General features: G+C 34.5%; 1 long non-coding RNA gene across 1 annotated transcript in view; it reads right to left on the bottom strand.

The window, feature by feature from the left end:
• LOC110260708 overlaps positions 1-11492 on the bottom strand; it is an 83169-nt gene extending 71677 nt beyond the window's left edge. Inside the window, exon 1 of the long non-coding RNA XR_002344046.1 lies at positions 11302-11492. This is a non-coding gene — a long non-coding RNA (uncharacterized LOC110260708). The remainder of the gene's footprint in view (positions 1-11301) is intronic.

The raw sequence follows: 20470 nt of genomic DNA, 5'->3' as shown, positions 1-20470 counted from the left end.
ACACACACACACACACACACACACACACACACACTTATAGGTGTTTCAAAAGTATTAGAATAGTTAAGTGACTTATCCAAATGAAAAAGGTTAGGAAGTAAAACAGATTTGAATCCCAAATCTCTAAACTAGTTCTTCTATACTGGAACTAGAAAATCTTGAGATCATATCACCTCCTCTTTTGTTCTACATGATTTTGTTCATGCAGCATATCAGCAAATTCATACTTATTCTTCAAGACCGCACATCACCACCTCTACCGTAAAATCTTCTAGTCTTTCATGGAGCTTCTTGCATATATCTGTTAACATTTACCATATTATATTCAATTTGTTTGCATCTCTTACTCTTCACACTGTTTTTAAAAAAGCAGTAAGTATTCCTTATTTATATAACACTCAACATAATCCCTGAAACATGACAAGATCTCCAATAAATGGTAAAGAGGAAAGGGTGGGACTTAGAGCTGAGATGAGAAACATTTGCTTGGTAGTGAAGTAAGTTCTGTAGCTTAAAACTACAAATAAGAATACAATGTTTAAGGACAGTGATGGCATTCTGACTGGAATAAACAATTTAGGAAAACAACATATGGTCTCACGTAATATTTAATTCAGCAGAATTGAGTAATATAGAAAACTCTAGTGTCATAAAAATTATAATTTATGATTTCAGTCCATTCAAATCACTGTATTTAAGTACTGCCAGAAGGAAGAACAATATGTATCATGTGAAATCTACAATTTAGTCTCCATGGACAAAATTAGGAGCTGATTCCAACAAATTCTGGGTTAGTTCATTCTAACACTTACCACAAGATGGACTACCATGTCATTTAGCTTGTTGTCCATCCTTGACAAGATTCAAGTAAAGTCCAGAAATTCCTTGTCTGGGCATTATTAAGAATAACCAAAGACTGAAACAGATATACTTAGTCATTAATGGCTCATCAGGAATTTCAGTTTTCCCTAAAATAAAATATCATATATTAGGATGCCAAGATTCCAGACCAGAGAATTGCTGACTCCCTAGTCATTATATAGACAATAGATAGAAAAACCTCTTCAGTATGGATTTACATAAAGATATTTGAAACAATCAATAAATGCACCTTTACAGAAAAAGTAAGACTCATAACATGTCAGATCCTCAAGGAGTAGACATCTCATTTTTCTAAACATCTATGAAATATATTTAAGTTCTGTCCTTTACTGAATAAAAAGGCTGTAGTATTCATTGTAGCACTGTTGGATTGATCCAAGGCTGGAAAGAATCAGATTCCCACTAAGAGGTAACCAGCTGGATAAACCATGGACACACACACAATGGAGTACTGTGCAGCAGTATCAATGAGAACTAACTTTGTATGTGGTGAAGTGATACTAAATTATACTATTGAGTAAAAAATTGTGGAGCAATGTGTGTGTGGTATGCTATTGGTTAGCTAAAAATATTAGAGAAGTACAAATATACATTATTATACAAATTATTATATTAATAATAACCCAGTAGAAGGTTAGACAATAAAAATAAAAATTATTTGTAGGGGATAGAGAAAATAGAACAGACAGAACAGAATGTAGACCTCTTTGGATGTATCTTGTTTTGTAGATTTTATTTTGGAATTCTGTAAATGTTTTTACAAGACAATATTGTTTGTATAGATAAACAATCCCTGAAAATGAAACAAATTAAATTATGTGTGCTGTTAGCAGTGTAGCCTCAGAAACAGGAGTTGTCATAGAAAGAATCATGGCTGTCTTCAATAGATGTCCAAGCCCTAGTCCTCAGACCTGTGAATATGTTACTTTTGTGGCAAAAGAGATTTTCCAAGTGTGACCTTCAGATGCAGACATTGGGAAGGGAAGACTCTCCTGAATTATCTGGATGAGTCCTTAAAGTGAAAAATCTTTCCCAGCTTTGTTCAGAGAGTGTATGAGGGCACAAAAAGCACCAGAAAGATGGCAACCTTGATGGCTCTGAGGATGGAGGAAGAGTTCCATGAATCAAGCAAAGTGGAAAGCTTCTATAAGCTGGAAAAGGCAAGGAAATAGATCCCCCTCTAGAACCTCCTGAAAGGAAAGCAGACCTGCCAAACTTTGATTTTTAACCCAGTATTGAACTTCTGACATTCAGAAGTGTAAGATAATAACTTTGTCTTGATTTAAGACAAAAAGTTTGTAAAAATGAATACAGGAATAATTCCAAGTGATTTTATAAAACAGTAATTTGACTATCTTTAATAGAATCTACCCTAAGAACTAATAGTTGACAAATGTTCTTAAACTATTTTCATTAATCATATTATGAGTTAGTTTCTGTATATTTAAAAAGAAAAATTATCACTGTTGTTGAGAACTAAGATATTCAGCAAGGGAGAAAAGATATAAATATCTAAGATTGATTACATAAGGAGAAAACTCTATAGTCTTAAATTAGAATTAGAATTGTCCTTATGATCCCAGGAACTATTTTATCTTGAAAAAAACGATTATCCCAATGAAAGTCTTAAGAACAATAAATAAGTTCCCTATTTCTGAAAATGGTCTTTTCCCTTAAAACAAAACAGGACTTCTTGAAGAAATGGCTGATTTGAGATTTAGAGTAGGAAATGTACAAATGAACCTTTATATACTAGCAGACAAGGAAGCCATCAAAACTACTGAAGTATTCAGGAGTCAATTGAATAGGTTTTACTGATCAGAATCAGGGAAACTTGAACATCATTAAAGATAATAACTGTAACAGATTTAAACATATCAAATATCTATGGGCTCATAATGATACTCAAAAAAATTTGGGAGTTCCCGTCGTGGCGCAGTGGTTAACGAATCCCACTAGGAACCATGAGGTTGCAGGTTCGATCCCTGCCCTTGCTCAGTGGGTTAACGATCCGGCGTTGCCATGAGCTGTGATGTAGGTTGCAGACGTGGCTCGGATCCAGCGTTGCTGTGGCTGTGGCGTAGGCCGGTGGCTACAGCTCCGATTCAACCCCTAGCCTGGGAACCTCCATATGCCGCGGGAGCGGCCCAAGAAATAGCAACAACAACAACAACAACAACAACAACAAAAAGACAAAAGACAAAAAAAATTTGGTCATCTTTTAAATGACCATAGCAAACTCTTTCACTATTTTCAAAAACAGGAACTGCTTTACTATTTTCAACATTGGGTAATCTAGTATTTACTCTGCCTTTTTTCTCAGACTATACCTCTATGTAACAAAAGTAGTAGGTGAAGGAATGTTTGTATTATAGAAATATTCAAGACAAAAAATGAAGACGTTCATTGGAACATCACAACTTTATAACCTCTACTGAGTTAACATTCAAGGTGTTATTGAAAATCAATGGATAAAAAGAAAGAGAAATGGATCCTTCATGATAGAAGTATACAGCCACTCTTAAAAGTCTTTTTTTAGGAGTTCCCATCATGGCTCAGTGGTTAACAAATCTGATCAGGAAACATGAGGTTGCAGATTCGATCCCTGTACTTGCTTAGTGGGTTAAGGATCCAGCATTGCCATGAGCTGTGGTGTAGGTTGAAGATGTGGCGTAGATCCAGAGTTGCTGTGGCTCTGGCATAGGCTGGCGGCTACAGCTCCGATTAGACCCCTAGCCTGGGAACCTCCATATGCCACAGGAGCAGCCCAAGAAAATGGCAAAAAGACAAAAAAAAAAAAAAAGTCTTTTTTGAAGAAAAGAGGACACAAAAATAAAAACTTGAACAGTGACCTAGAACCTGGTTAAGCTTGTAGATCATATCCAATTGAGAGGTAATATAGGAGAGGCATATTTTTTATGACGTCATGTGTAAACAGTAAGTAAACTCTACACCTTGTGAAACTACAGAGCAAATGACTGTTCCCTCAACAGATAACTTACAAGGAAAATAAAATAATGATAAAAAATAAAACAGACTGCAAGGACTTAAAGCATTTCAACTAATTGCAACACATGCTGAGAGAGAGAAAGAGAAACAGAGACAGAGAGATGAATAAAGATCCTACATGTTCTACATGCCACAGGTGTGACCAAAAAAAAAAGTCACAATGGAGTAGCTGTGGTTCAGACATCCATGGTAATACTAGGTGACATAGGTGTAATTTCAGGCAAGTCTTTTTTATTGCTGAGTGTTATAAGCTGTGTTAGACTTGATGCCACTGGCTGTTCTCAAAGCAGCATCAGCAGAGGACAAAAATATATATGACTGTTCCTTTGGACATGGTAGCCCAAGCTGACTCTGGACCATAATTAAAATTATTATCAAGCATAACCTTGCTCTTACCCCTACTTTTCATTAATCAAGGAAATTAAAGAGGATTCAAAGACGTGGAAAGATATCCTATGTTCTCAGATTGGAAGAATTAATGCTGTTAAAATTATCATACTACCCAAAGCTATCTACAGATTTAATGTGATCCCTATCAAATTATCCATGACATTTTTTCACAGAACAAGAACAAACAATCCAAAAATTTATATGAAACCATAAAAACACAGAATTTCCAAAGCAATACTGAGGGGGGAAAAAAAGCAGAAGGCATAACTCTCCCAGACTTCAGACAATATTATAAAGCTATAGTAATCAAGACAGTATGGTACTGGTACCAAAAGAGACATATATATCAATGTAATAAAATAGAAAGCCCAGAAATAAACCCAGACACATACAGTCAATTAATCTTTGACCAAAGAGACAAGAATATAAAATGGGAAAAGGAGGAAAAAAAGCCTCTTTAGCAAGTGGTGCTGGGAAACTGGACAGCTGCATGTAAATCAGTGAAACTAGAACACAGTCTCACACCATGCACAAAAATAAATTCAAAATGGCTTTAAGACTTAAACATAAGACAAAGCACCATGAAACTCCTAGAAGACAACATAGGCAAAACATTCTCTGACATCAACTGTACAAATGTTTTCTTAGGTCAGTCTCCAAAGGCAATAGAAGTAAAAATAAAAATAAACAAATGGGACCTAATCAAACTGACAAGCTCTTGCACAGCAAAGGAAACCATTAAAAACAAAACAAACAAACAAAAAAAAGCTTAAAAGCCAACCTATGGAATTGGAGAAAATAGTTGCAAATGATGCAGCCAACAAGAGCATAATCTCCAAAATAAACAAAACTCACATGACTCAACAACAAAAAAACAAACAACATAATTGAAAAATGGGCAGAAGACCTAAATAGACATTTATCCTAAGAAGACATATGATGCCAGCAGGGACATGAAAAAAATTGCTCAACATCACTAACTATTAGAGAAATGCAAATCAGAATTACAATGAGGTACCACCTCACAGCAGTCAGAATGGCCATCATTATTAAGTCTACAAATAACAAATGCTGGAGAGGGTGTGGAGAAGAGGGAACCCTCCTATACTGTTGGTGGGAAGGTAAATTGGTACAACAACTATGGAAAGCAGTATGGATGTTCCTCAGAAAACAAAATATAGAATTAACATATGATCCAGCAATCCCACCCCTGGGAATATATCCGGACAAAAATACAATTCAAAAAAATACATTCTCCTGGATGTTCATAGCACCACTATTTGCAATAGCCAAGACATGGAAACAACCTAAATGTCCATCAACAAATGGATGGATTAGCAAAATATGGTACATATACACAATGGAATACCTAACTATTCAGCCATTAAAAAAGAATGAAGTGATGCCATTTGCAGCAACATGGATGAAACTAGAGATTCTCATACTAAGTAAAGTATCAGAAACAGAAAGACAAATACTATATGATATCATTTATATGTGGAATCTAATGTATGACACAAATGAACCTACTCTACAGAACAGAAACAGACTCAGACATGGAAAACAGACTTCTGGTTACCAAAGAGGAAGGGATGGTGGAATGGACTGGGAGTTTGGGGTTAGTAGATGCAAACTATTACACATAGAATGGATAAGCAATGGGGTCCTACTGTATAGAACAGGGAACTGTATCCAGTCTCTTGGATAGAACATGATGGGGGAATGATATAAGTAAGGGAATGCATATATAGATGTATGACTGTGTCACTTTGCTGTACAGCATAAATTGACACAACACTGTAAATCAACTATAAGTTAAAAATAAAAAATTTAAGAGCCCAAACCACTACCCCAGGGCAGAGGACTCGCCTGCCCACTTCGTCCCTTAGCAGTGTATTCAATAAATATCTTCTAACCTACTTAAAAAAAAAAAAAAAAGAATTAGAAAACAGTGAGGGGAAAAAAGAAAGGAAAATCAAAGGAAAAAATTTTTAAAGTTGAACATTAAACTAGATATTTGATAGCTAGAGATACTTTGTTTATAGAATTGTGCACCTATTTTAAATGTGACGTGGGAATTTAGAATATTTTTGAGGAGTTCCCATCCCGTGGCACAGAGGAAACGAATCTGACTAGGAACTATGAGGTTGAGGGTTCGATCCCTGGCCTCACTCATTGGGTTAAGGATCCAGCATTGCTGTGGACTGTGGTGTAGGTCACAGATTAGGTTTGGATCTGGTGTTGCTGTGGCTCTAGCATAGGCTGGCAGCAACAGCTCCAATTAGGCCCCTAGCCTGGGAACTTCCATATTGCACAGGTGTGGCCCTAAAAAGAAAAAAGAAAAAGAAAGAAAAAAAGAATATTTTTGAGAGTTTTTAAGTTTTGGAGAAACATGCAAAGATTTATGGAGAAAATGAAATGAGTATATTGTTTGTTTCAAAGTCATCTTAAGGGGATGAGATGGTATTGGATGGGAAAGGGCTGATAATTGGGTAGGGATTGATCGTGGGTGTAAGCGGTTTGGAGCATAGATAAGATTAGTCACACTGATTATTATTGAAATTGAGTGATAGGTACAGAGAGGTTTCTAATAGATGTCTCTATTTTGTGTATATTAGAGTCTTTTCATAATAAAAAGATAAAAGAAGTGGAAGAGTCACTGTGGGGAGATTTCAAGCTGCTACTAAGACATTATTTTTAAAATTACTCTAATAATTCCTTTTCTTATAGTCAGCAAAATATGAAAAAAAATTCCCCAAAATGTTATTTGTTAGAAAAAAGTTTGAAACATCCTCTTCTTTCTTAATTCCAATAGATAGTCATCAGTTATCCCTGATTATAAAATTACTATGTGATAGATAATAAAATAATTTTACTCTACAATTGTCTCACTTTTCTACTATCCACTGCTCGTGTGTAGCACATTCTCTACCCAAACTCCAGTATTCATTTTTTTAAATTATGAGTTATTCACAGCAAGGATTAAATGTAGATAATTTAAGAACTCTTTCACTGGAAGTTCCCAGCCCATCTTTTATATTCTGATTTTTCAGAATTAGAGCCTAACAAGCTTTCATGGGAAACCCTAGGATATACTCTTTTTAGAACCGCCCCAAGGTCTTTAAGTTACGAGTGAGAATCAAAGACTACAAAAATTACTGCTTTCCTTTTTTGTCAAGCCCGTCACTAATAGTGGGATTTTCTTTCCTTATAAATAAAAGATCTATTAAGATGTATTTTTTTTTTCCTTCAGCACTCATAGAAAATAAAATATGCTTTTTCAGGCAGGAAGGAAATTGGGTCCTTTCTCCCCTTTGAAAAATTTAGTTTCAAAAAACAAACAAAAGAATCCTGCAATTCCTTGAGGTAGTAAAATAAGAGTATCCCCACAGTCCAGGAGCCACTATCAAAAACTGAAAGAGTGGGTGATAGGGGTTGGGAATTCTGCTTATAGTCTAATCAAATTGGGAGTAGAATCATAAAGAGCACATAGCCATTTTAAGCACATAATAAATGTTTAGAAAAAATGTAAATAATATTGCTACTGGTAGTAACAGTGCTATAAAAATAGAAATGAAAAAAAAAAAAAACCTGAAGATTATTGCTTAGGGAGAACTATACAAGGAAAATAAATTAAGAGAAAGGCTATAATACTGTGAAGGTCAGTTTTAGTTTTATCAGTGGTTCCTCTCTGCTTAGGCACTTCTCTCTTTCCTTAGATTTCCAGTGGATTTCTGTGCCCTGAGATGAACTATTTTGTAAGAGCCAAACAGTACCTTGAGAATGGACAAAGGTTGCCTCTCCTAATAATCTCTCAGATGCTGACTAATTATTTCGATAAACTGAAAATCAGGGATAGTATCACAAGTTTTTTATTTTATCTGATGCCGTTAATGAGCTATTTTTATAAAAATAAAAATCACCCTAGCTCAATCTGTATTTGGTCTTCAATATGAGTGCTTCCTTCTTGCCCTTCCTCCTCTTCCAGCCAAATCACTCTTCAATTTAGTTTAAATATTTGTAATTTTGATCAACAGTCCTTTATTCTGATTCAGAAACAGAGCTGATGACTTCATCTCTAGTAATCCAACCAAAAATTTCAGATTTCAAAAAATTATCTTTTAAATATTTGAATTCTCCAATCTAGTTCTTGGGAATAGCAGTGTTCAATACATATTGAACAATTAATTAAGAGATTTTATAAATTAGGCTTTAGGTTCAAAGTCAATATTTATTTTATTTTAATGAAAATGAAATTATTGTAGCTCATATGTATAAATACTAAAAATCCCATTGAAATTTAGAGTGAAAATTGGATTTGTTAACTTTCCTGCTTTAGTACTGAAGAGACTACTGAAAACAAAAATCACCATTCATCATCTCATTGAATTTAATTGAAATAATGTAAATGAAAGTACTTTGTAAACTATTATGGTATATACAAATAAGGTATTATTACCAGCCATCTGTTCCACCATATGATGTTATAGTTTTGATTATGCAGATAAAATTTTACTGTAGAAAAATTTTAAATGGTAAAACCCTATTAAAAGAAAGTGCAAAATGGTTTACATTTGGTTAGATATGTGATTATTGATATATCTGTATTCATTTGAGTATTTTAAAAACATCAAAGTCAAAGGCATGTTATGAAGTTATAACTCTGTAAGAGATAAAATAAGGCATTAAATTTCTATATCCTAAATTAGCAATTTCTAGACTCTTATAAGTGAAGTTTCATCCACAGGAAGTAAAATGATATAGACTGACCAATACATTATTTCATCAAAAAGATGAAATTAAATGACTGAAGTCCATGCATTTACTATTATTTGTACACATGGGCATATGGAGGTTCCCAGGCTAGGGGTCTAATCAGAGCTGTAGCCGCTGGCCTGCGCCAGAGCCACAGCAACGATGGATCCAAGCCGCGTCTGTAACCTACACCACAGCTCACAGCAACGCCGAATCATTAACCCACTGAGCAAGAGCAGGGGTCGAACCCGCAACCTCAAGGTTCCTAGTCAGATTCCTTAACCACTGCGCCACGACGGGAACTCCTCTCATTCCATTCTTAAAAGTTAATCTCAAATAACTCTGTCATGATTAACCTACATCTTCATCCAAAGAATTACTAATAGAATACAAATGAGATTTACCTTCAATTTCCATTATAATCACAGCAATTTACATAAAATTTACATAATAACAATCATAATTAAGTAGCATTATAGTAATGGTTATAGAAACAACCGTCATAAATAGTATACACTGTTATAAGTTTGAGGGAGAAAGAAGCTTTAAGCTATATCCATATTTATTTTATTGTCTCATTTTATTGGAAATGTATTCATGCCACTAATCTCTTGTAATATTTGTGTTTAACTTCAACAGAGAGTATATTACTATTTTATTTTGAGAATAATATGATACCTTCTGATTCAGGAATGAATTTACTAATTTTCCATTTATGGCCAACACTTAGAGATAAAGTCTGGGTAAAAGAATCAAATAATCAACTTTTGTTTTGGTTACTGCACCACTGTGATGCTATTTTCTTTTCTTTTCTTTTACTTCACCCAGTTCCTCTATTATTGTTTTGCATTAGTTTGGCTTCTCATCTTTTTACCTCCCTGTTTCTTCTAAAACTGTGCTTCTACTCCTCCAGGATAATTAAATCTTTCATTGGCTATGATAACATGGCATAATGAATAGATAGTTTGACGTGTTGTGAGAGGAATCTTTCCTTACACAGAGGATATATTCATTAGGGCTGTCGCATTAAAATTGCTCTGGACAGAATCAAACAAGCAAGGAAGACTTTATTCAAGATAATTGCAAAAGGGGAGATTGAGTTCAATTCCACAGAAACAAAAAGCAAGAAAGTTTTTGAGCATTGGGGTGAGCCAGTGGCTGAAGGACATGAGGAAGAGGTCGGTCAGTGTGACTAAATCGTCTATGTTTGCTAATTGGTGCTTAGCAAGTTTAGGCTCCTACCTCTTACAGAAACTGAGAGATAGAGGCATGATCTGTCTTGATTGTATTTCAAAAGGATGGCTGTCAGATTCTTGAAAAAAAACATCTTTTGGTTGTAAAACCAGTAAAAGTCTAAGGGAAATTTTGCATTTTAAAGGGGGGATGCCCTAAGAACATGGAGAACAGGTGTCTATATGCAGGAGGAAAACTGTCCAAAGATTAGTCAAGCTTAGGGGAACATTCACCTTGTCTTGGTCATTAGGTTTGGCTACAAATACAGAAAAGTCCAAAATAACTGTGGCTTACCTATTTTTTTTTAAGTTCCTTTCTTTCTCACATAAAAGAGTAGAAATTTTCAGTCCAAAACAAACAGCAGTTTTGCCCTAAAAGGTCTTCAAAATCCCTCTATTCATAGGTGGTGTGCCCATTTTCTTTAAAGTCCCACAGCATCTCCATTTACATTCCAGGTAGCAAAATGGAGAAAAGGAACTGTGTTTGTGTTTGCTGTCTCTTAAGGGAACTTCCTAGAAGCTGCAACAGGACTTAGCTTTTTACATTCTATTTGTCAAAGAGTCTTCACAGTCCAGAATTTTGGATACCTAAATAACTCCACATTTTCCTTCCCACATGTACAACACACTCTCTCCTCAAAGAAATGATTCTACTTGCATAATCATGTTCACCTCACTTTTAAAGAATTCATGCAAAGTGCCATACGCAGCCAAAACACCAAAATTTAAATTTTTTCCTGCTTGTTCCCCTGACACTATACTTTTGTCACCACATAGTCTTCTAAGAAAATTCGGGAGATAGTGTTACAAAATGCTTTGCCAAGAAAAATGAGGTTGCTTTCTGAACTTGCAATATCTGAGTTACTGCCACATGAGTGATTACATTATGCCAATTAAAAGAAAAGGTTCAAATTTCACTAATCTAAGCATATCATTGCAAGTACCAAATTCTTTATTTCTTATCCCTACAGTAAGCAGCTAGTAACATAAAAACCTAAAAAAAAAAGGAACTTAAATGACAGAAATTTCTTACCTGTATAAATGTCAGAAACATTATAGTTCAGCAGTGGAAAAGTAGTTTAGAGCTTCCAAATACTTCCAGCTCTCTCTCTTTGTCTTCATTATTCAAGGCAGCATGTACATTCCAGAAAACAAGATAGAAGAAGAGATTTTAAAAAAGAGAATGTGAGTGGTTTGTTCTAGATACCTCTTAAAGAAGTTCCTGGAAACTGCTACAATTCACATATGCTTGTATTCCATCTGGACAGAACTTAGTCACATGGAAACACCTAGCTTTAGGATGCTTGGGTGATATAATCTTTCCTCTTTTAGGCATGCATATGCCTGGCTAAATATGTTATCATTCTGGAAAAAAAGGAGAGAAAAATAATGGGATAAAGAGTCAACTTCTGACACAAAGTGATGCAGCTATTGCTACTTTTATAACTTTGCTAATAATTTGAGCATCTCTTGGGCAAATTCATTAATTCCTTCAGTTAGTAAACACTTGTACAGCGTATCATCAGCTATGCTCACCAACCCTTGGAGCAATGCTCTGAGGTATGTAAACAGACCTGATAATATATTTTTTAAGAGATGAGGAGAGAGAGAGAGACACAGACAAGTTAAGTGATATCCTGAATACCTCAATGTAACTGATTTGTAAGGCCCTTGCCAATCCATTCTCTGCACAGTAGCAGAGTGAGTTTATAAAAATCCATCTAGAGGAGTTCCCATCACTGCTCAGTGGTAACAAACCTGACTAGTATCCATAAGGATTCAGGTTCAGTCCCAGTGGGAAAAGGATCCAGTGTTGCCCTGAGCTGTGGTGTGGGTGACAGATGAAGTTCAAATCCTGCCTTTGCTGTGGCTATGGTGTAGGTTGGCAGCTGCAGCTCCAATTTGACCTCTAGCCTGGAAACTTCAGTATGCCACATGTGCATCCCTAAAAATAAATAAGTAAATAAAATCCATCTAGAACTACCGTATGATCCAGCAATCCCACTCCTGGCATATATCAATAGAAAATCATAATTTGAAAAGATACGTGCACCCCAATGTTTGTTGCAGCACTATTTATAAGATCCAAGACACGGAAGCAACCTAAATGTCCATTGACATAGGAATGGATACAGAATATGTGTAACTGGGTCACCATGCTGTACAGTAGAAAATTGATAGAACACTGTAAACCAGCTATAATGGAAAAAAATGCATTATATTAAAAAATTAAAATTAAAAAATAATTTAAAAAGAATATGACACAATGGAATGTTAGCCATAAAAATAATGAAATAATGCCATTTACAGCAACATGGATGGACCTAGAAATTGTACGGTAAAGTTAGAGAGTAAAAGACAAATATCATGTGATTGATATCACTTCTATGTGGACTCAAAAAAAAAAAGAAAAAGGGATACAAATGAATTTATTTGCAGAACAGAAACAGGGTTATGAAAGGAGACAGATTGTGGGAGGGATGGACTGGGGGTTAGAACTGGCATATACACACTGAAATATATGGAATGACTGGTCAACGGCGATCTACTATATAAGACAGGGAACTCTACCCAATATTCTGTCATAATCTATGTGGGAAAAGAAACTGAAAGAGAATGGATGTGTATACATATCTAACTGAATCACTTTGTTGTTCAGTAGAAATTATCACAACTTTGTAAATCAGTTGTAGTTCAGTAAAACTTAAAAAAAATTAAACAAAAAAATCTATCTGATGGTGTGATTACATAGCTAAAATTTTTTGATCTCCTTCTATGTTCCTTGAAGAAAGTCTAAATTCTTCAACAAGGCCTTTTCTAAATTCCAAGTTCTTCTCACTCAGGAAGCACTTCTTACTCTGTTCTGTCCTTCACTTGCTCCCAAATATATGCTCATTATACCACAGCCCTTAATATAGGAGACAGCTCTCTTACTTCCAAGCAGCTTTACAAGATGTCATGTCATAAGACATATTTTTTCTTTATCTGGCACTCATGATTCTTTGTCTAATTTATGCCTACTATTTTTTCTCATTTTTTTCTAAATTGAGCTATAACAAGCATATATTAAATGGCATAAAGTTTACTATCTTAAGTGTACAGCTTGCTAAATTTTTATATTCATGTATGTTTGTATAACCACCAGCCAGATTAAACTATAAAATATTCCCAGTTATCCAAAAGCACTCCTGCCCCTTCCTGATTAATAGCTATGTCCCTACCCAAAAGAAAATAATTTTATGACTTCTATCACTATTAAAGAGTGTGATATTTTTGTGGAGTGTCTCTTGGCTATGCTAAACTATATTCCCCCAAATTCACGTTTTAGTGTGTTTCCAGGGAGAGTGAACTATAAGAGAGATTCTTACCTGAGAAGTAGAGGACAGAAGGGATACAACAGCCATTCTGTAGCTTATACACATGTCTTCCCCTTTATTCAATTAAATGCTAATCTAAGTATTTCTGTAAAGGAATTTAGCAGATATAATTAAAATCCCTAAGCAGACAACTTTATATTAGGGGGATTACCCTGGTCATTCTGACTAAACCAGCTAGAAGTCCTTTAAAAGAGAGTTTAGGTCTTCCCTGAAGGGTAGAAACTCCCACTTACAGACAGTAGATAAGCTTCAGACGTGCCAATGGGATTCCAGCTTGCTCATGATCTTCCTTTATGACTGGTGGCCTACATGGCCTATAGACTTTTAACTTGCATAGCTCATCTACATTGCAGAAACCACATATATATATATTTAATTTTAGGTGTAAAATCTATATACTATTTTCCTCTGGTTGATCATAACTGGAAACATCTTTTCTCAATCATTTTAGCATATAAATAGAATTGTACCGTATGTACTAAAGAAACAAAAATTGTTACTGGCCTCTTTCCCTCAATATAACAACTTTTTAAAAAAATAAATCTTATTGTAGCAGAGTTGACTTACAGAGTTGTGTTAGTTTCAGGTGTACAGTAAAGTAAATCAGTTATACATATACATATATTCATTCCTTTGGAGACTCTTTTGCCATATAGTTTATTATACAATATGGAGTAGATTTCCCTGTGCTATATAGCAAGTCCTTCTTACCTATCTATTCCACATATAGCAGTGTGTATACCAGCATAACATCTGAGTTTCATCCTTGTCAAGTGTGTCAGTGTTATGTTCATTTTTCTGTCTGAGATATTTTCCATTGTATGAAGCTAATACAATAACCATTTATTCGTGTGTTCTCCTTTGGATGAACATTTAGTTTCTTTTGAGTTTTTTTAAATATATTATAAATAAAGGTACCATATTTTTACTAAGAATTTTATTAAACATCTGTTCTCATAAGTTAAGTATTGGGCATATATCTAGGAATAGAATTGCTGGGTCATGATATAGAAATATATTTAACTTTGTAGGTATTGCTGAATCGATTTTCAGAGTGGATTTTCACAGTACACTCCTTCAAGCAGTGTTTATGATTTCCTCTTCCAGTTGACCTGATCTATATCCTCACCAAGACTTGGAATTAACTTTTTTTTTCCAGTCTCAATAGATAGTATACCTTTTTTTAAATCAAAGCATTAAATCTGTGTCACCTTTCTTTTAATTGTGTTTTCTGTCTTTCATTGATTTGAAGATGCAGTTATTATATTTCTAATAGGAATCTTTTGTTGAGTATATTTGTTTTGAATATGCTTTCTCAATCTATATTTTTTATTCTCTTAATTATGTCCTTTCATGAACAGATGCTTTCATTTTAGTAAAGTCCAACATACCGATTATTTTCTTTTATATTTGATTCATGTTAAAGACATTATTTCCTATCATAATATATCTCTCTCTGCTTTCTTATAGAAGTTTTATTATTTTGCCTTTCACATTTAGGCTTATGATCCCTCTCAGATCACTTTTTTGGTTAAGATGAGTGGCAAAGAGTAAATATCATTTTTTTCCCCGTATAGACACAATGAAACCAGTGACATTTATTGAAGATATCACTGCATTGGCATCTTATTGAAAATCAAACAACCATATATGCATTACTTTATATCTGATTTTTTTTTCTTCTGTTCTATTTCTCTGTTTTTGTATCCTCACAACAGTTCCACAATGTCTTAAGCAATGCAGATTTACAACATGTTTTGAATCTGACTGTAAGTGGTGTCAAATACCGAACAGTCGCTTTTAAGGTTTTTAAGGAACTCCAATTTAACTATCATTTGGGCATGTCTTATAGCCATACATTTCAGTTTATAGTATTTTAAAATGATAAGAAAATATATTTTATATTAAATAGAGTTGTAAAAAACACTTAGGAAATCAAAAATTGTCTCTTGGTATATAAACTTTTAATTTTCCACCATTCTTGTGTAATTAAATTTATTCATCCATGATAACTGGCAGCAATAGTTTTAGTTTCATTATAAGAAATGCATGTAAATAATTTGGAAGTTTTGGCCCATTTTAAGTATTCAACTAATATTAACTATCATTTTTATTATTTATAAATTGAGGCAATTTAAAGAATATAGTATCAGTTTGGTAATATACCAATCAATCAGTTAAAGCAAATAGAGAGCAGCTAAAACAAAACTTTTTTAAGTGGGAATTAAGTGATATATAGGTCATTTCAAGTCAGTTGGAAAGACTGATTATTCATTAAATGGCATTAAGTCTACAGACTGTCAATTTAGGAAAGTTTTAAAGTTAAACCACAACTTCAAATCTTCACAGTGATAAATCCCAGATGACATAAATTCCTACATGTTGGAAAATTAGGAAGGAAAATACAGGTAAAAGAGTTTACCATTTTGATTGTAGAAGAAATTACAAAATAAATAACCAATACCACTGAGCTTTAAACATTAAATAAACTATGATTGTACCAAAAAGAAAATACAAAACCTAAGAGAATGTATTTATCAAATTAGATTAGGGAAAACAAACTTAAAAAAGTAAAAATACATACATACATACATATATACATATATAAAAGAAAATATTGAAAGTGTGGAAATTCTTATGAACATGTGAGAAAAGTTTAACTCTTGTGATGATAAAATATATACAATTAGGTAGAACAATTTGGTATTATTTAGTGAAGGTAAAAGTGTGCACATCAAATCCATTCACACATGCACACAGTGAGACCTTTATAAGGATTAAGATGTAATGAATGCTATAATATTAAAATATCCATAGAATAAATATGACAAAATTTATCTCATACAACAAGACAAACAGGTTAGACATCCCAGGGTCGGTGATGGAATCTCACACCTTTCGTTTTCCTTATCCATCGGCCTTACTACATAATTTTCTTCCTTGTGTGTTAAGGTTGTTTTGAGTCATTGAATTCTAAGCAAACAAAATAGTAAAGAGAAGAAGTGGCACACTAAAAGTTCTCTTTACTTGTTTTTTCCACAATTGGAAACCCTTAGCTGCAAGGGAAGCTGAGACTAAGTTTCAGGTTTTTTCTTACTCATGTAGAGGCAAGCATTAAACAAATAATAAAACAAAACAAGAAAAACAACTTGTAAGATATTCCTTTTACAATTTTGAAATTTCTTTTCTTTTTTTTTTTTGTTTTCAAATCTACAGAATGTTATTTATTAAAGAACTAAGCTTTTATTCTCTGTTTCTTTTTTTATGTATATAATGATTTTTATTTTTTTCCATTATAGCTGGTTTACAGTGTTCTGTCAATGTTCCACTGTACAGCATGGTGACCCAGTTATAGATACATGTATATATTCATTTTTCTCATGTTATCATGCTCCATCATAAGTGACCAGACATAGTTCCCAGTGCTACACAGCAGGATCTCATTGTTAATCCATTCCAAAGGTAAGAGTCTGCATCTATTAACCCCAAGCACCCCAAATAACATTAGATTTACAGATAAGTTGCAAAGATAGTTAAAGGAATTTTTTTCCTAACCCTCACCAAGCTTGCCAAGATGATGAAACCTAACATAATCATGGTATAAAATAATATTGGTGGAAGAGGAAAGTAGAGGCTTTTTTGGATATTCTAGGTTTTCTACCATTACCTTTTTTGCTGTAGTTATAGGATGCAATGTGGAATGCCTCATGGTGTCTAGTCATCATACCTCTGTAGTCTCTTCTAATTTGGGAATGGTTTCCTTGGGCTTCATTTTGTTTTTTATCCTTTACGAGATTGTTTGCAAAAGTTACGGTTACAGGTTTTGTAGAATATTCGTCAACTGGGGATTTTTCTCATAATGAGATCGGGAATATGGATTTTTTGGAAGAATATCACAGTGGTGAAGTATTCATCTCATCACATCTTTTAAGGTGGTACATTTTATCTGTGTGACTTAGCATGATTACTGTTAATCTTCCTGTTCTCAGGAGAGTAAATGGAAGAGTAAAAGCCATCTGATTTACAACAAATGAAGAAAAGGCTTTTGGCAAAATTCAACATCCATTTATGATAAAAAAGACTCTCAACAAAGTAACTGTAGAAACATATACGACAAAGCCAGAGCTAACATCATAGTCAGTGGTGAAAAGGTGAAAAACATTTCCCCTAAGTTTAGGAACAAGACAAAGTTGCCCATTCTTGCCACTTTTATTCAAAACAGTATTGGAAATCCCAGCCACGGTACAGACAAGAAAAAGAAATAAAAGGAATCCAAATTGGAAAGGGAGAAATAAAACTGTCACCGCTTGCCAATACCATGATGCTAAACATAAAAAATCTTCCATATGCCACCAAAAAACTAAAACTCATCAATGAATTTGGTAAAGAAAAGGATACAAAATTAGTATAGAGAAATCTGGCACATTTCTATAAACTAACAACAAACTACCAGAAAGAGAAATTAGGAAAATCCCATTTGCAGTCACATCAAAAAGAATAAAATGCCTGAGAATAAGTAAGTAAAAGATCTGTCCTTGAAAAAACTCTAATACACATGAAAGAAGTTTAAAATGACACAAACTGAAAGATACATTATGCTCATATATTGGAAGAATTAATATTGTTAAAATGACCATACTTCTACATACAGTCTACATACAGTCTACATACAGTCTACATACAGTCTACATACAGTCTACAGATTGAGTGAAATCCTTACCAAAATACCAATGACATTTTTCACAGAATCCAAATAGATAATTCTAAAATTTATAATGGAAACATGAAAGACCCAAAATACCCAAAACTGGAGTTATTACACTCAGTGATTTCAAACTATACTATAGAAATACAGTAGTCAAAACAATAAGGTACTGGTACAAAAACAGACACATAGATTAATAGAACAGAATAGAAAGCAGAGAAATAAACCCATACTCATACTGGCAATTAACCTACAGCAATGGAGACAAGACTATGCAACAGGGGAAAAAACAACTCTTCAATAAATGGTATTGGGAAAGCTGGACAACTACATGCTTAGAACAAAATTATACCACATTATCACATCACATAAAAAAATAAAGTATATTAAAGACTTAAACATAAGACCTGAAACTATAAAGCTTCTAGAAGAAAACAGGCAGTACACTCTTTGACATTGGTCTTAGCAATATTGTTTTTAGATGTGTCTCTTTAGGCAAGGGAAACAAAAGCAAAAGTAAACAAATGTGATTACATCTAAAAAGCTTTTTCAAGCTGAAGGAAACTATCAACAAAATGAAAAGACTGCCTACTGAACGGAGAAGATATTTGCAGATGATATATCTGACAAGGGGTTAATATGTTTGCCCACTGGAGGGTAGGGCCAGGTCCTATGCCATCTAGTGGGACTGGGTCCTGGGGTGGCTTAACACTCAGGGGGTCCTATGGCAGCAGGTCTGCTGGTGGGTTGGGCTATGTCACTGCTTGGCCTGAAGTGTCCCAGGACTGGTGCTGACTGAATGGTAGGCAGGGCTAGGTCCCTGCACCAATAAGCCATAGGGAGGATTCCAAAATGATGCTTGCCAGCATCTATATCCTCATTGTGGAATGAGCTCCCCATAATGGCAACTGCATGTGTCCATGTCCCCAGGGTGAATCCCAGTTGTCTCCTAACTTTCCAGGAGGCTTTCCAAGATCAGAAGGTGAGTCTGACACAAGATCCTTTATGATCACTGCTTCTGCTCTGGTCTCAGAGTGTGTGAAATTTTGTGCATGCCCTTTTAGAATGAAGTCTCTATTTCCCCTAGTGATCAGGCTCTTCTAAAATTGACCTCAATTGACCTTCATAGCCAAGCATTCTGGAGGCTCATCTTCCAAGTGCAGGACCTCTGGGCTGAGGAGCCAGATGCAGAGCTCAGACCCCTTGCTCCTTGAAGAGAATCTCTGCAATTGTAATTATCCTTGCCTGGCTATACCACATCTCTATCTCTCCTATAGGTCTCACTGTCATTCCTTCTTTATATCTTTAGTTTAGTAGATCTTTTCTACCAGCCTTCAGGTCATTCTCACTGATACTTATTCTGTAACTAGCTGTAATTTTGGTATATTTGTGGGAGGAAGTAAGCTCAAGGTCTTTCTACTCTGCCATCTTGGCCCCTTCTGCTCCACAAACACTTTGATACTCATTCCAGAAAAATATGAGTCTAATTCTCCTTCTCTTGAATATGGACTGAATTTAGAGACTTGTTTCTTCTAAAAAACAGAATACTAGAAGGTAGTGTAAATGACACTATGGGATTCTGAGGTAAGTTAGAAAAGTAATGGAGCTTCAATCTCTCTCTCTCTATTAGAATGCCCATCTTTGAAAACCCATCATACTGTGAGGAAACTAGGCTGTGTGGAGGAGCTATATGTACATATCCAAGTCAGTAGGGCCAACTAAAGTCACAGCCAACAGCTAACATCATCCGTCAGACACAAAACTTTTCATGATTCCAGTTTTTGAACTGTACCAGCTGGATACTAAGGGGAGCATAGATAAGCTATTCCTACCCACATATGCCCAAATTGCAGATTTGGAAGCAAAATAAATGTGGTTTTTGTGCTTTGCAGCATAAGATTTTTGGGGTGTTTTATTATACAGACAGATAACTGAAGAGTTAAAGGGTGTATATATTTTTCATCAGGATCCAAAATAATAATAAGTATTGTTTTATTGATACATATGTGTGGTAATAGTATAACAGTGTAGAAAGGAATGATATACCAGAAGTTCAGTATTATGGAGACTTATCGAGAGGGAGGAAGAGGAGACTTGGGAGTTTACAGGGAAGTCTAAGA

This window comes from Sus scrofa, chromosome 5 (genome assembly GCF_000003025.6).
Source record: "Sus scrofa isolate TJ Tabasco breed Duroc chromosome 5, Sscrofa11.1, whole genome shotgun sequence".
In the NCBI taxonomy this organism is placed as follows: Eukaryota; Metazoa; Chordata; class Mammalia; order Artiodactyla; family Suidae; genus Sus; species Sus scrofa.
Note: the sequence above shows the minus strand (reverse complement) of the source record. Positions and strands in the feature narration are given on the sequence as shown.